Below are 16,141 nucleotides of genomic sequence, written 5' to 3' on the forward strand. Positions count from 1 at the left end.
CCTTTTTTCATCCGTGTCCAGGGGGAACACCCTTCTGGTTTACCGCACAGTGTTTTTAGCCGTCAAAATTGCCGTTGGGGCTCCTATCAAGAGCCCAAAAGTCCGTTTCACCGGGAGCTGCCGAAACGTGCGACTCAGCTGGTCATCGCCGCACCCGGAAGTCCCAATGTCTGCCCTCGTTGACAGTAGGTGACAGTAGGTCCCGAGGTAAGGAAACTGGCCCTCATTGGCCAAGACCTCACCATGGATTTTGATAACCGGGAGGGACGGTGCTGCATGGCGGGGGTAAGTTGGTAGAGGATCTTTTTCTTACAGATGTTTAATGTAAGGCTCAGACTCTTGAACATTTTGGTGAAGGTGTTGGCAATGGTTTGGCGCTCGGCCTTCGATTGGGCGCAGGTGGCATTTCCGCCCATCTTGTTTTGGTGATACCAGAAAATGTTGGAGACCAGTAGAATAGGTTCCTCTCCTGCTCATTCCGTGCCCAAAAGAAAAGGAAGAGAGACGAGGAAGTCTGAAAAAGATCTGCTTTTGATGAACTCTGGAGCCTCGTGGAACACCACAACAGCTAAGGTGGTGACGACAGAGCTGCTGTCAGTGGCAGCCCCGATCACACTTGACTCACTTTTGGACGTACTGGTCAAGGAATTCAACACACAATTTAACTTACACTTTGAGAGGCAATGGACGCTAAAATCAGGCAGAATCATGGAGGAAGTGTTGGGCCCAGTCCGGGTGGAGCTCGACAAAGCCTTCGAGACGTTAATAAAACATGGCGAGACTCTGAAGGGTGTCGAGGAGGGGCTTTCAAGACACTTGGACCAGTCTGCGTCACTGGAGGCTGAGGTAGTTGTGGTGACTGATGAAAATAAAAGGTTGAAAGTGAATGTCGTCGACCTGGAAAATCGGTCACAGAGGCAGAACCTCTCAGTTGTGGGATTGCCGGAGGGAATGGAGGACCCGAACTCAACCGAGCATTTCTCACAGATGTTCCAGAAGATGACGGGCGATAGTGGTCTCTCCTCCTCCCCGGTACTCGACAGGGCCCATCACACCATCAGGAAGAAGCTTCGATCGAATGAGCCACCTCATGTGTTGATCATTCAGTTTCATAACTTTAGAGATAAGGAGAAGGTCCTGCACCGGGCCAAGGAGCACTCGATGTGAAATGGGAAGGAAGTATTACAGGAATGTATCAAGATGTGGGTGCAGAGCTGGCGAGGAAGTGGACGGCCTTTAACAAGGTGAAGGCAGTGCTCTGCAGGAAGGGCGTTCGTTTCGGAGATGTGTACCCGGCGGGGCTGCGGGTTACACACGAATCCCAGGACTCTTTTTTTCGAGCCACCTGAAGAGATGGAGGACATTATGAACAAATATGGACTGGGGTCAAATTGAACAAAAGTTATCGTTTGGGGGATTTCTTTCTTTACAGTTTCTTGTGAAAGGTGCAGGCTGAGGGCGGCAGGGTGGTGCAGCGGTTAGCACTGCTGCCTCACACTGCTGAGGTCCCAGATTCGATCCCGGCTCTGGGTCCATGTGGAGTTTGCACATTCGCCCCCACCCAAAGATGTGCAGGGTAGGTAGATTAGAACATAGAGCAGTACAGCACAGTACAGGCCCTTCAGCCCACGATGTTGTGCCGACCATTTATTCTTATCTAAGATCAACCTAACCTACACCCCTTCAATTTCCATGTGCCTGTCCAAGAGTCGCTTAAATGTCCCTAATGACGTGGGCGACACGGTGGCGCAAGTGGTTAGCTCTGCAGCTTCACGGCGCCGAGGTCCCAGGTTCGATCTGTTGCCTTTTTTACCTGCTGTAAATATGGCAGTCAAGAAGGTTGCCCTTCTTTCTTTAGATATTGATATTATATTGCTTTCAGAGTCGCCAGGTATCGAATGATACCACCACAAGGTTCAACCGGGTATCAGTCAAAGAGCCAAACACCAGTTTGTTAGTTCAAGATCAATGGTACTTTATTTACGCACAAGATTAACATGCAACCTAAACACTAGTAGTTAAACTACACCCAACAACTATGACAACCTGTACTTAACTTCAGGCACCCGGAGATGAAAGAAGAGGGGGAAGCGCTAGCAGAAGAGTTGAAGGGTAAATGGGAGGAGGAGCTGGGGGAGGAGATCGAGGAAGGTTTGTGGGCGGATGCCCTGGGTAGGGTTAATTCCTCCTCCTCGTGTGCCAGGCTCAGCCTGATACAACTCAAGGTGGTTCACAGAGCGCACTTGATGGGGGCGAGGTTGAGTAGGTTCTTTGGGGTAGAGGACAGATGTGGAAGGTGTTCAGGGAGTCCGGCAAACCATGTCCATATGTTTTGGTCATGCCCGGCACTGGAGAGGTTCTGGAGAGGAGTGGCGGGAGCAATATCTCAGGTGGTGAAAGTCCGGGTCAAGCCAAGCTGGGGGCTAGCAATATTCGGAGTAGTTGATGAGCCGGGAGTGCAGGAGGCGAAAGAGGCCGGAATTCTGGCCTTTGCGTCCCTAGTAGCCCGGCGAAGGATCTTGCTATTGTGGAAGGAGGCGAAGCCCCCTAGCCTGGAGGCCTGGATAAACGACATGGCTGGGTTCATAAAGCTGGAGAGGATTAAGTTTGCCTTGAGAGGGTCTGCGCAGGGGTTCCACAGGCGGAGGCAACCGTTCCTAGAGTACCTCGCGGAGCGTTAGAGGAAGGTCGGTCAGCAGCAGCAACCCTGGGGCGGGGGGGGGGGGGGGGGGGGGAGGAGGAGGGAGGGGGAACGAGAGATTGTTTGAGGGGATGGATGAGCAGGAGATAACATGAAGGGTGGGGGAAACTGGCACGTGCGGGCGAGAGCCAGTGTATGAAGCTATGTAAATATACCATTTTGCCATGTATATATCTTGCTCAGGGCGATTTTGTGTTATTGTAAGGGAAAAAAATTGTGTTTTTAAAAAACTTTAATAAATATATTTTTTTTTAAAAAAACTTCAGGCACCCGGCTTAGGTCAGAGGAACAGAGGCCTTTGTTCGAATCTGGATCTACTGGGTCTGGAGAAGTAACTGCTGCTCAGCTGGGCTCATCCGTCTGGTAGCGGGCATTGAACTTGAACTTGCTTCTGGTGGTGCTGCAATTGGAGGTGGACGTTGCCGGCTCGCCAGGTCCAAACAAGATCGAACACATGGCAGTGTCTCTCTTTATCCTTGGGGAGTTTCGCGCTCCTTTGGGCGGTCCTTAGGTTTGGACCCCATTAATTGGGCAGTTCTCGATCACTGTCTTCAATCTGAGCCAATAAAGGGGTGGGTGCCTTGATGGCTGGACGTGTCCTAAGCAGTCATTGACCCTGTTGTTGATGCTTCCTGAGCAAAGGGAGGGGCACCAAAATGTCTGGGATTGTATCGGTTACTCGAGTATCAGTCCTTTGTCTTACGGAGATGGGCCATCAAAATGCTAATCGGTTGGGGGTTTTGATGCTGTCTGGATTCTTTGCTCACAAATATACATTCCGGCTCTGAGCCTGCCTGCATCTTACATTGTCCACATTTCCCTTTAGGCTTTGAGAACGTCGATGTTTCTTCTTGTAAGTGGCCATCTAGGATGGCGACAGATCCCAGCTCTGGGTCACTGTCCATGCACATTCTCCCCGTGTTTGCGTGGGCTTCGCCCCCACAAACCAAAAATGTGCAGGGTCGGTGTATTGGCCACGCTAAATTGCCCTTTAATTGGAAAAAATGAATTGGGTACTCTAAATTTAGAAAGAAAGAAATTGAATACGGTGAGGTGCGAGGTACTCCCGATGACTGTTAGAGAGCAGGAGAGGAGGCTCGGGGAGTTGCTGTTCTGGGTGGTGCAGATGTGCTTTTGGTGTTTTGGTGTGCAGGAAGCACGGATTTGGGGCAGTCACATAAATTGAAGTTGGAATGATTGGTGGAGGGATTGAAGGCGGATTTCAAGAGGTGCGATTTGTTGCCACTGTCACTAGCTGGGCCCGTGCAGACGGTTAAAATGACGGTGCTGCCCTGGTTCTTGTTTGTGATCAGAACCTCCCCATCTTTGTTCCCAAGTCCTTTTTTAGGAAGGGGAATGGGATAACTTCGGGGTTTGTGTGGGCGGGGAAGACTCCACGGATAAAGAGGGTGTTTTTGGAGAGGAGGCGGGGGTGAGGGGGGGGGGAGGGGGCTGGCGTTGCCAAGTTTGATGAATTATTATTGGACGGCGAACATTGCAATGGTGAGGAAAGGGGCTGTGGAGGAGGGTTCGTTGGAGAGGGATAACTCTGACGGCACTGTTGTTGGCGCCCCCTCCGTTCCCGCCGGTCCGGTTAGGGATTTTGTGAGGAGAGAGGTATTGTCCTTTCCGGGGCTCCGCTTCCGGTGTTGCAGGACGAGCTGTTATCAGAGATTGATATTGGGGAGGGCAGGGTATTGGACATCGACAGTGAGCTGACAGGGAGGGAGGGCACTGCAGTGGAGGGGATTAAGCGTAACTGGTAGCGTGGGGAGGTGGGGGCCGGGACATGGAAGGAAGCCCTGCGGAGGGCGAACGTGTTCTCGTTGTGTTCGAGGTTACACCTCATCCAGTTTAAAGTGGTGCATCGGGCCCACATGATGGTTCCCAGGATGAGCCGGTCCTTTACAGGGCTGGGAGATAGGCGTGGGCGGTGTGTGCTCCGGGCTCGGAGTGACCTGGCAGAATTCCTGCATTTGGAGAAGGTCAAGTTCACCTTGTGGGTTTGGGCGGCACGGTGTGGCACAGTGGTGAGCACTGCTGCCTCACGGCGCCGAGGTCCCAGGTTCAAACCCGGCTCTGGGTCACTGTCTGTGTGGAGTTTGCACATTCTCCCCGTGTCTCTGTGGGTTTTGCCCCCACAGTCCAAAGCTGTGTAGGGTAGGTGGATTGGCCACACTAAATTGGGGCTGGTTTAGCACAGCGGGCTAAGACAGCTGGCTTGTAAAGCAGAACAAATCAGCAGCGTGGGTTCAATTCCCATTCCAGCCTCCCCGAACAGGTGCTGGAATGTGGCGACTAGGAGCTTTTCACAGTAACTTCAATGAAGCCTACTTGTGACAATAAGCTATTATTATTATTAAATTGCCCCTTATGTGGAAAAAATGAATTGGCACTCTAAATTTATAAAAAAAGAAAGTTTGCGTTTTGGGGGTCGGAGGGGGGGGGGGGCTCACCCGGAGGCAGAAACTGTTCATTGATTTCTTCCAGGCAAATTTAGTGGACCGTGGGGTTGGTGGGGGGCCGGGGGGGGGGGGGGGTGGGGAGGGGGCGGCGGGGGGGGGGGACTGAGTGTGGAAGAGAAAAGCGAATCCTCCTGGATTTAGAGTGAGAGACTCACACAAGGAGCAGACCCGCCCCCTGGGAGTGGCGGTACAATGGACCAATAGGAAATTGGAAAGGGCGGGACCGATGTATGATTGACATTTCCTCCGCCAATCAGCGGCTAAATCGGAGATGACATTTTAGTTTATTTGGCGAATGGGCACAAATATGTAAATATCTTTAAATCATCTGCCGATAAATCTCAATAGAAGAAACATTAACCCATTGGATGGCCAGGTGACGGCACGCAGCTATATTGTCGAAAGCGAAAGAAATTAAAAGGTTGATTTGAACGAACTGGTCAGTTGCAGTCACTCTCTTGTTACTATGTTTACTCTCTGGTAGGTGTGAGAGGGATGGTTCGTTGTTCATTCTTATAGTTCCTTCGGGAAAAAAAATTTTTGTGCTGGGGAGGGGGTTGGGGCTCCCTTTGCGGGGATGCCATCTGCTGGTCTCCTCTTCCCTCTCCCTACTTCTCGGTTCAATATCTGAAAAGCCATTCTGCGCCTGCAGGATCGAGTTGTTTTTATTCATTGTTGTCTCTCTGCAGGTGGATTCGCTTCTGCTGTCTGCAATCGTTGCTTCTCTTTTCCCTTCGTCTTTTCTATAGTAAGCCCACAGCTCCCCTGAGGAAGGAGCAGTGCTCCAAAAGCGAGTGTTTGAAACAAGCCTGTTGAACCTGGGGCGAAATTCTCCCCCAACGGCGCGATGTCTGCCGACTGGCGCCAATCAGACGGGCATCGCGCCGGCCCAAAGGTGCGGAATGCTCCGCATCTTTGGCGGCCCAGCCCCAACATTGAGGGGCTAGGCCGACGCCGGAGGGATTTCCGCCCCGCCAGCTGGCGGAAATGGTGTTTGTTGCCCCGCCAGCTGGCGTGGAAATGCGGCGCATGCGCGGGAGCGTCAGCGGCCGCTGACAGTTTCCCGCGCATGCGCAGTGGGGAGAGTCTCTTCCGCCTCCGCCATGGTGGAGGCCGTAGCGGAGGCGGAAGGAAAGAGTGCCCCCACGGCACAGGCCCGCCCGCGGATCGGTGGGCCCCGATCGCGGGCCAGGCCACCGTGGGGGCACCCCCCGGCGTCAGGTCCCCCCCCCCCCCAGGAGCCCGCCCACACCGCCTGGTCCCGCCGGAAAATACCAGCTTTGATTTACGCCGGCGGGACAGGCAATTTCTGGGCGGGACTTCGGCCCATCCGGGCCGGAGAATTGAACGGGGGGTCCCGCCAACCGGCTCGGCCCGATTCCCGGCCCCCGCCCAATCTCCGGTACTGGAGACTTCGGCGGGGGCGGGATTCACGGCGGCCAACGGCCATTCTCCGACCCGGCGGGAGGTCGGAGAATGACGCCCCTGGTGTTGGCAGTAAGAAGTCTTACAACACCAGGTTAAAGTCCAACAGGTTTGTTTCGATGTCACTAGCTTTCGGAGCGCTGCTCCTTCCTCAGGTGAATGAAGAGGTATGTTCCAGAAACACATATATAGACAAATTCAAAGATGCCAAACAATGCTTGGAATGCGACCATTAGCAGGTGATTAAATCTTTACAGATCCAGAGATGGGGTAACCCCAGGTTAAAGAGGTGTGAATTGTGTCAAGCCAGGACAGTTGGTAGGATTTTGCAGGCCAGATGGTGGGGGATGAATGTAATGCGACATGAATCCCAGTCCACCTGCATATTGAAGTCCCCCATGATCACTGTGACCTTGCCCTTCTGACATGCACTTTCTATTTTGTGGTGCATTTTACATGCATTTTGTACCCCTGGTCCTGACCACTGTTAGGAGGCCTGTACATAACTCCCATTATGTTTTTTTTGCCTTTGTGGTTCCTCAACTCTACCCACACAGACTCCACATCATCCGACCCCATGTCATTTAAAGCTATTGATTTAATTTCATTCCTAATTAACAAGGCAACCCCGCCCCCTCTGCCCACCTCTCTGTCTTTTCGATAGGTTGTGAATCCCTGGATGTTTAAATGCCAGTCCTGAACCCCCTGCAACCATGTCTCTGTGATGCCTACCACATCATACCTGCCAGTCACAATCTGGGCCACAAGCTCATCTACCTTGTTCCGTACACTGCGCGCATTTAAATATAGCACCTTTAATTCTCTATTGACCGTCCCTTTTTGTTTTCTTAGTGTGGTGGACCTTGGTTTACTGAGCCTTTCCATACACTGTGTCATATTTTGTGGGATGGGGACAATCGTAACCACTCTTGAGTTTTGTCTGTTCGTGCTTTTTTGTATTCCTACGCAGCTACGCTTCCCACTGATTACTTCACCTCTTGGTTCCCTGACTTTCCCTTCCCCCCCAATCTTTAGTTTATAGTCCTATTGACCACCCTATTTACTCTCTTCGCCAGAACACTGGTCCCAGCTCGGTTCAGGTGGAGACCATCCCAACGGTATAGGTCCATCCCTGTCCCAAAACTGATGCCAGTGTCCCATGAAAAGGAACCCCTCATTCCCACACCACTCTTTCAGCCACATGTTAACTTCCCTTATTCTTGCCTCCCTATGCCAATTTGCATGTGGCTCGGGCAGTAATCCGGAGATTATGACCCTTGAGGACCTGTTTTTTAATTTGAATCCTAGCTCTTTATAATCTCTAAACAGGTCCTCTTTTCTAGACTTTCCTATGTTGTTGGTACCGACATGGACCACAACAACTGGATCCTACCCCTCGCTCTCCAGTATCCTTTCAAGCCGGTCAGAGATGTCCCGCACCCTAGCACCGGGCAGGCAACATACCATGCGGGACTCTTTATCCTGCTCACAAAGGATACTATCTATCCCCCTGATAATAGAATCCCCTACAACTACAACTTGCCTATTTACTCCCTCCCCTTGAATGGCCTGCTGAACCATGGTGCCTTGGTCAGCTGACTCATCCTTCCTGCAGCCCTGTTCGCCATCCACACAGGGAGCAAGTGCCTCATACCTTTGGACAGGGTCAAGGGCTGAGGCTCCTGAGTTCCTGACTGCTGGTTCCCTTTACCTGCCTGACTTGCAGTCACACCCTGCTGTCCCTGGCCACTGGCAGGATTTAAACTACTTACTCTGACAGGTGTGACTGCCTCCTGAAACACAGTGTCCAGGTAAGTCTCCCCCTCCCGGATGTGCCTCAGTGTTTGAAGCTCAGACTCCAGCTCATCAACTCTGAGCCGGAGCTCTTCGAGCAGCCAACACTTACTGTAGATGTGGTCGCTGCAGCTCGCAATGGGATCTGCCAGCTCCCACATCAAGCAGCTCAAGCACATCACCTGACCAGCCATCACTAATTAATTAATTAGTTTAATTTAAGTTTATGGTGGGGGCAGATTCAGCCAATCAGACACTAATCTACACTGCACTTTTAACTGAAAAACAGCACAATTAGATGAACCACTTACCTTTCCTGGTTACCTCACTGCACCAAACTACCAAATTCTCACTGTCTGTATCTCTCTCACTCAGGCTGTGTCTCCTTGACCTGCGCAATGCTAATAATATAATATAATAATGCTAATAATAATAATATAATATGGCACTTACCTCACACCAATGGGTCTTATTATTAGGTTAGAGGAGGAGGGCGGGTGGGAGACACTACACGTGCAGTGTCTCGGGTTTCATCTCCACCAGAATTTATCGGTTGGGGGGTGGGGGTGGTGGTGGGGGGGGGGGGGGGGGGGCTTCCCAGAAGTCGAACTTCCGGTTCCCGCCTTATATTAAAAAAACTAAAAAATAAAACAGAAAAGACGAACAGAAATCCCAAGGCCTGCTCCTGTGAAGGTAAGTGTTTTTAAAGGAGAAACTTACCTCCTGACTAAGGACTGCAAGGAAGACAAGTGCTGCAACCTGTGTGGGGAGGCCGGCCATCTTTACAGGGCCTGCCCGAAACGCGGGGCAACGTACGCACAAATCATCAGCGGCGGAGTCAAAAAGGTGACCACAGAGGAGGTTCATGCGCCCTCCATCGACAAAGACACCACAGCACAGAATGCGGAAAAGCAACAGAAGGGCCCTCAACAAAAAGTGGAGGCCCCAGCTCACCCTGACAACTCAACCCCAACCTCATCTGACGAGGAAGACTCAATGGAAGAGGATGGAACCAAGAAACAAGAGCCCTGGGAAACGGTGAACAGGGACAAACGAAAGAGAAAACAAAAAAACAAACTGAAGATGGGGAGCGGCAAAAAGCGCCACCTTCCAGCCAGCGGACTTAGCGCCAACACCGCCTCCGATGAGGGAAAACAAGACAAGAATCGGTCTCAAATAAAGAGGCAAAGCACCAACGTGGAACGGGAAGCACAGACCCCCCCAGACCACAGACCGGGAAGAAAATAAAACCCGCCGAGACAATCAACCTCTGGCTCATGGGAACAGCAATATGACCAACGGCCACCAAACGCCGGACATCGAAAACAAGGTCACAGACCAACCCCCGAAAGTAACAAGCAGCAACAACCCAGGCGAAGACCGGCCTGCAACCCCAACACCCACTGACTGCCACAACGAACGCCAGGGCTACACCCCCCCCCCCGCCCCCCCCAATGCATCCCCGTCGAGTTCACGGGCCCAGTGCGGACCAGAACAGTTTTCTCAGCCCTGCAACTGTGCTAAAGTTTGCAAGCACCACCGGCATGCTGGGGAACATCCAACAGCTGGAACACCCAACTGCATAAACTCTGGACTCTGAGACTGGTAAATCTACCTTTTTACAATGGGTTTTAAAATTGCATCCATAAATGTGCGAAGCATCAAAGATACTTCGCGGTGTGTAGCCACACTCAACTATTGAGCAAATGTGAAAGCCGACCTACTGTTCCTGCAGGAGTGCGGAATTCCGCACCTCAGCAACTACAGACGCTGGTCGAGCTGGTGGTCCCACGGGCCATCCATCTGGTCAGGAGGAAACGACTGCCGCTCCTCCGGCCTGGGTATTCTGCTGCGGGGAGGCAACTTCACCATCTCCGACGTTAAGGAGGTGGTGGGCGGGCGCCTCCTCGTAGCAGACGTCAAATACAAAAACACCCCTCTCAGACTCAGTAACGTGTACGCCCCGGCTGTAAAGAGTGAGCGGCTGGCAGTCCTTCAGCAACTCCCACTGCTGTTGGCCACCTCCAAGCCGGTCATCCTGGGCGGTGACTTCAACTGCATCATCGATGCGGCTGGACGATCCAGCAGAGCCGACAGCAAACTAGACGCTACGTCCAGACTCCTGATGGAAACAGTAAAAGACGCCAAGCTGCTCGACGTCTGCAGCAACCCTGCAGACGGAGCGCAGCGTAGATACACATGGTCACGGCCAGACGGGTCCGTCCGCTCCAGGATAGACTTCTTCTTTGTGTCCCGAGCTTTCACGGTCAGGTCCACCGACGTAAGGCCGGTGTTCTTCTCTGACCACTGCCTCCTACTGGCCGACTGCCACCTGCAGGAAGACCAGGGGGTAGGCAGGGGGACATGGAAGCTAAATGTAAAACTGCTGACCCCTGAGAACCTCGAGGAACTCAGGAGGGATTACAAGGGTTGGAGAACCGTGAAACCCCTCTTTGAGGCCCCACATCTCTGGTGGGAAGCAATCAAGGGGAATAGCAAGAGGTATTTCATCCTCAAGGGCGTTCAAAAGGTGAGAGAGAGACGAGGGGTCATGTCCAGGCTCCAGAAAAGTATGCAGAATTTGCTCCAGCTGCAGTCGGTGGGGGTGGATGTCAAGGAGGATCTCCAAGAGGTGAAGAGCCAGCAAGCCTCGCTCTACACCTCGGAGGCTTCCAAGGTTATCTTCCGTTCCAGAGTCCGCTCCGTGGAGCAGGACGAAAAGTGCTCACGCTTCTTCTTCCAAAAGTTGCACAGAGAGACCTCTGTGATCAGCAGCCTGAAGGAAGAAGATGGCTCTGTAAAGTCATCGCAGTCTGACATCCTGAGGATCAGCCAATCCTTTTATGCCGGACTGTATGACCTGAAGCCAACAGATAGCACTGTTTCCCAGACCGTCCTGTCAACTATCACGGAGGTCATAGGCGACAGCGAGCTGGAAAACCTGGACAAACCACTAACTCTGGATGAGCTGACAAAGGCCGTCAAGTCCTTCGAGACGAGTAAAGCTCCCGGAAGCGACGGCTTACCGGTTGAGTTGTATTCGGCTCTGTGGGACTGGATGGGCCCAGACCTGCTGGAAGTGTACGAGAGTATGCTTCTGGAAGGCAGCATGTCAGAGTCCATGAGGAAAGGCATCATCACCCTCATCTACAAGCAGAAGGGGGAAAGGGAAGAAATTCGAAATTGGCGACCCATTTCACTGTTGAATGTGGATCACAAAATTCTAGCCAAGGTCATCGCCAATCGGGTCAAGTCTGCTCTGGAGTCGGTGATCCACCCTGACCAGACCTGTGCTGTACCCGGCAGGAAGATCTCTGATAGCCTCGCGCTACTCAGGGCTACGATCGCCTACGTGCAGGACAGGAGGGTGGGCACCTGCCTCATCAGCCTTGACCAGGAGAAGGCTTTTGACAGAATATCGCACACCTACATGATGGATGTGCTCTCCAAAATGGGGTTTGGGGAGGGAATTTGCAATTGGATCAAACTGCTCTACACAAACATCTATAGCGCAGTCTCAATCAATGGGTGGGAATCAGAAAAGTTCCAGATCAAATCCGGAGTCAGGCAGGGCTGCCCTCCCTCCTCGGCCCTGTTTGTGTGCTGCATAGAACCTTTTGCCGAGTCCATCAGGAAGGATCCGGGTATAAGAGGAGTGACGATCCCAGGCAATGGAGGCGTGCAAGTCAAGGCCTTCCTGTACATGGACGACGTTGCCGTCTTCTGCTCGGATCGTGCGTCTGTACGCAGGTTCTTGACCACCTGCGACCAGTTTGAACTGGCCTCGGGAGCCAAGGTAAACCGTGGCAAGAGCGAGGCCATGTTCTTTGGGAACTGGGCCGACCGGTCCTTTGTCCCCTTCACTGTCAGGTCAGATTACCTGAAGGTGCTGGGGATATGGTTCGGAGCTGCTGGGGCGTGCACCAAAACCTGGGAGGAGCGCATAGCAAAGGCAAGGCAGCAACTGGGCTGGTGGGAGCAACGCTCCCTCTCCATTGCGGGCAAAACCCTGGTCATCAGGTGTGAGGTACTCTCGGTGCTACTGCACGTGGCGAAGGTCTTGCCCATAACCTGACCCTATGCCGCAGCAGTCACCCGGGCCATCTTCAAATTCATCTGGAGATCCAAGATGGACCGTGTCCGAAGGGACACCATGTACAAACCTCTGGAGAAGGGAGGGCGGAACGTACCCAACGCCTCCCTCATCCTGTTGGCCACCTTGGTGTCCAGCTGCATCAAGCTGTGCGTGGACCCCCGGTATGCAAACACCAAGTGTCACTACATACTGAGGTTCTACCTGTCCCCGGTGTTACGAAGGATGGGCCTGGCCTCATTGCCGCGGAACGCTCCAAGTAGTTGGACCGTACCGTACCACCTGTCCTTCGTGGAAAAGTTTTTGAAGAAAAACACCTTTGACCACAAGGCAATGAAGCAGTGGTCAGCACGTAATGTCCTCGAGGCCCTCAGGGAAAAGGAGACCGTGGAGGACGTTGGATGGTTCCCTGAGCAGACTGCCAGAGTCATCTGGCAGAACGCCTCATCACCAGAACTTTCAAACAAGCACCAAGACCTAGCTTGGCTGGTGGTGAGAAGGGCCCTCCCTGTCAGATTCTTCATGCACACCCGAAGGCTCTGCGCCAATGCACGCTGCCCTCGGAGTGGCTGTGGGGGAAATGAGACGGCCACACACCTCCTTGTGGAATGTGCCTTTGCAAAGAAGGTCTGGAGAGAGATGCAGTGGTATTTGTCAAGGTTCATCCCGAGCAGCTCTGTGACACAGGACTCTGTGCTCTACGGACTGTTTCCAGGGACACACACCGAGACAAATATCAACTGCTGCTGGAAGGTCATCAACTCGGTGAAAGACGCTCTTTGGTCTGCCCGAAACTTGCTGATCTTCCAGTGCAACGAATTGCCCTCGACCGAGTGTTGCAGACTGGCACATTCCAAGGTCCAGGACTACGTGCTGAGGGCCGCACTCAAGCTTGGGGCAGCTGCCGCCAAGGCGCAATGGGGAAAGACCACTGTGTAAGGTCTTTCCAGCAAATGTATACAGAGGGGCGGGTAACAGTGTAAACCCCCCTCGGTCTGGGCCACCAACACTCCAATGTATAAAACAAACATGACAATGTAAATATTTAAGAAGGAGTTGTAACGTAAAGAGCGATATGTGAATAATAATATCAAAATTGAATGGAAGAAAGTCAAGGCAATGTGTAACTCTGACGGAAATGTACAGTCAAGACAATTTGAAATGTTCCTGTAATGCTTATGATAGATTTTATGAATAAAGTATATTTTTTTGAATAAAAAAAAAAATGAATCCCAGGTCCCAGTTGAGGCCGCACTCATGTGTGCGGAACTTGGCTATAAGCTTCTGCTCGGCAATGCTGCGTTGTCGCGGGTCCTGAAGGCCGCCTTGGAGAACGCTTACCCAGAGATCAGAGGCTGAATGCCCTTGACTGCTGAAGTGTTCCCCGACTGGAAGGGAACATTCCTGCCTGGTGATTGTTGCGCGATGTCCGTTCATCCGTTGTCACAGCGTCTGCATGGTCTCGCCAATGTACCACGCTTCGGGACATCCTTTCCTGCAGCGTATGAGGTAGACAACGTTGGCCGAGTCGCACGAGTATGTACCGCGTACCTGGTGGGTGGTGTTCTCACGTGTAATAGTGGTATCCATGTCGATGATCTGGCACATCTTGCAGAGATTGCCATGGCAGGGTTGTGTGGTGTCGTGGTCACTGTTCTGAAGGCTGGGTAGTTTGCTGCAAACAATGGTTTCTTTCAGGTTGCGCGGTTGTTTGAAGGCAAGTAGTGGGGGTGTGGGGATGACCTTGGCAAGATGTTCATCGTCATCGATGACGTGTTGAAGGCTGTGAAGAAGATGACGTAGTTTCTCCGCTCCGGGGAAGTACTGGACGACGAAGGGTATTCTGTCGGTTGTGTCCCATGTTTGTCTTCTGAGGAGGTCGGTCCGGTTTTTCGCTGTGGCTCGTTGGAACTGTCGATCGATGAGTCGAGCGCCATATCCCGTTTGTACGAGGGCATCTTTCAACATCTGTAGATGTCTGTTGTAAGACTTCTTACTTTCCTACAGAACACATGAACCAGCGGCGGAGAGACAGGACTGACTTGTATTCGACTGGATGGCCCCAGACCTGCTGGAAGTGGACGAGAGGTTGCTTCTGGACAGCAGCATGTCAGAATCCACCAGGAAAGGCATCATCACCCTTCACAAGCTGAGAGGCGAATGGGAAGACATTAGAAATCGGCAATCCATTTCACTGCTGAATGTGGATTCAGGATGTGACCAGGGCGGTTTTCTCAGCCCTGCTATCCGCAAAGTTTGTCAGCGTCACCGGTCTGCAGAGACACATCCAACAGCTTGACTCTGTGACTGGTGAATCTACGTTTGGAAAACGGGCCGAGACCTGCTGGAAGTGTACGAGAGTATGCTTCTGGAAGGCAGCATGTCAGAGTCCATGAGGAAAGGCTTCATCACCCTCATCTACAAGCAGAAGGGGGAAAGGGAAGAAATTCGAAATTGGGGACCCATTTCACTGTTGAATGTGGATCACAAAATTCTAGCCAAGGTCATCGCCAATCGGGTCAAGTCTGCTCTGGAGTCGGTGATCCACCCTGACCAGACCTGTGCTGTACCCGGCAGGAAGATCTCAGATAGCCTCGCGCTACTCAGGGATACGATCGCCTACGTACAGGACAGGAAGGTGGACACCTGCCTCATCAGCCTTGACCAGGAGAAGGCTTTTGACAGAATATCGCACACCTACATGATGGATGTGCTCTCCAAAATGGGGTTTGGGGAGGGAATTCGCAATTGGATCAAACTGCTCTACACAAACATCTATAGCGCAGTCTCAATCAATGGGTGGGAATCAGAAAAGTTCCAGATCAAATCCGGAGTCAGGCAGGGCTGCCCTCTCTCCTCGGCCCTGTTTGTGTGCTGCATAGAACATTTTGCCGAGTCCATCAGGAAGGATCCGGGTATAAGAGGAATGACGATCCCAGGCAGCGGAGGCGTGCAAGTCAAGGCCTCCCTGTACATGGACGACATCGCCGTCTTCTGCTTGGACCCGCGTCTGTACGCAGTCTCTTGACCACCTGCAACCAGTTTGAACTGGCCTCGGGAGCCAAGGTAAACCGTGGCAAGAGCGAGGCCATGTTCTTTGGGAACTGGGCCGACCAGATCTTTGTCCCCTTCACTGTCAGGTCAGATTACCTGAAGGTGCTGGGGATATGGTTCGGAGCTGCTGGGGCGTGCACCAAAAACTGGGAGGAGCGCATCGCCAAGGTAAGACAGAAACTGGGCTGGTGGGAGCAATGCTCCCTCTCCATTGCAGGCAAAACCCTGGTCATCAGGTGTGAGGTACTCTCGGTGCTACTGCACGTGGCGAAGGTCTGGCCCATAACCCGACCCTACGCCACAGCAGTCACCCGGGCCATCTTCAAATTCATCTGGAGATCCAAGATGGACCGTGTCCGAAGGGACACCATGTACAAACCTCTGGAGAAGGGAGGGCGGAACGTACCCAACGCCTCCCTCAACCTGTTGGCCACCTTTGTGTCCAGCTGCATCAAGCTGGGTGTGGACCCCCGGTATGCAAACACCAAGTGTCACCACATACTGAGGTTCTACCTGTCCCCGGTGTTGCGAAGGATGGGCCTGGCCTCATTGCCGCGGAACGCTCCAAGTAGTTGGACCGTACCGTACCACCTGTCCTTCGTGGAAAAG

This window comes from Scyliorhinus torazame, chromosome 29, assembly GCF_047496885.1.
Source record: "Scyliorhinus torazame isolate Kashiwa2021f chromosome 29, sScyTor2.1, whole genome shotgun sequence".
NCBI classification, from domain to species: domain Eukaryota; kingdom Metazoa; phylum Chordata; class Chondrichthyes; order Carcharhiniformes; family Scyliorhinidae; genus Scyliorhinus; species Scyliorhinus torazame.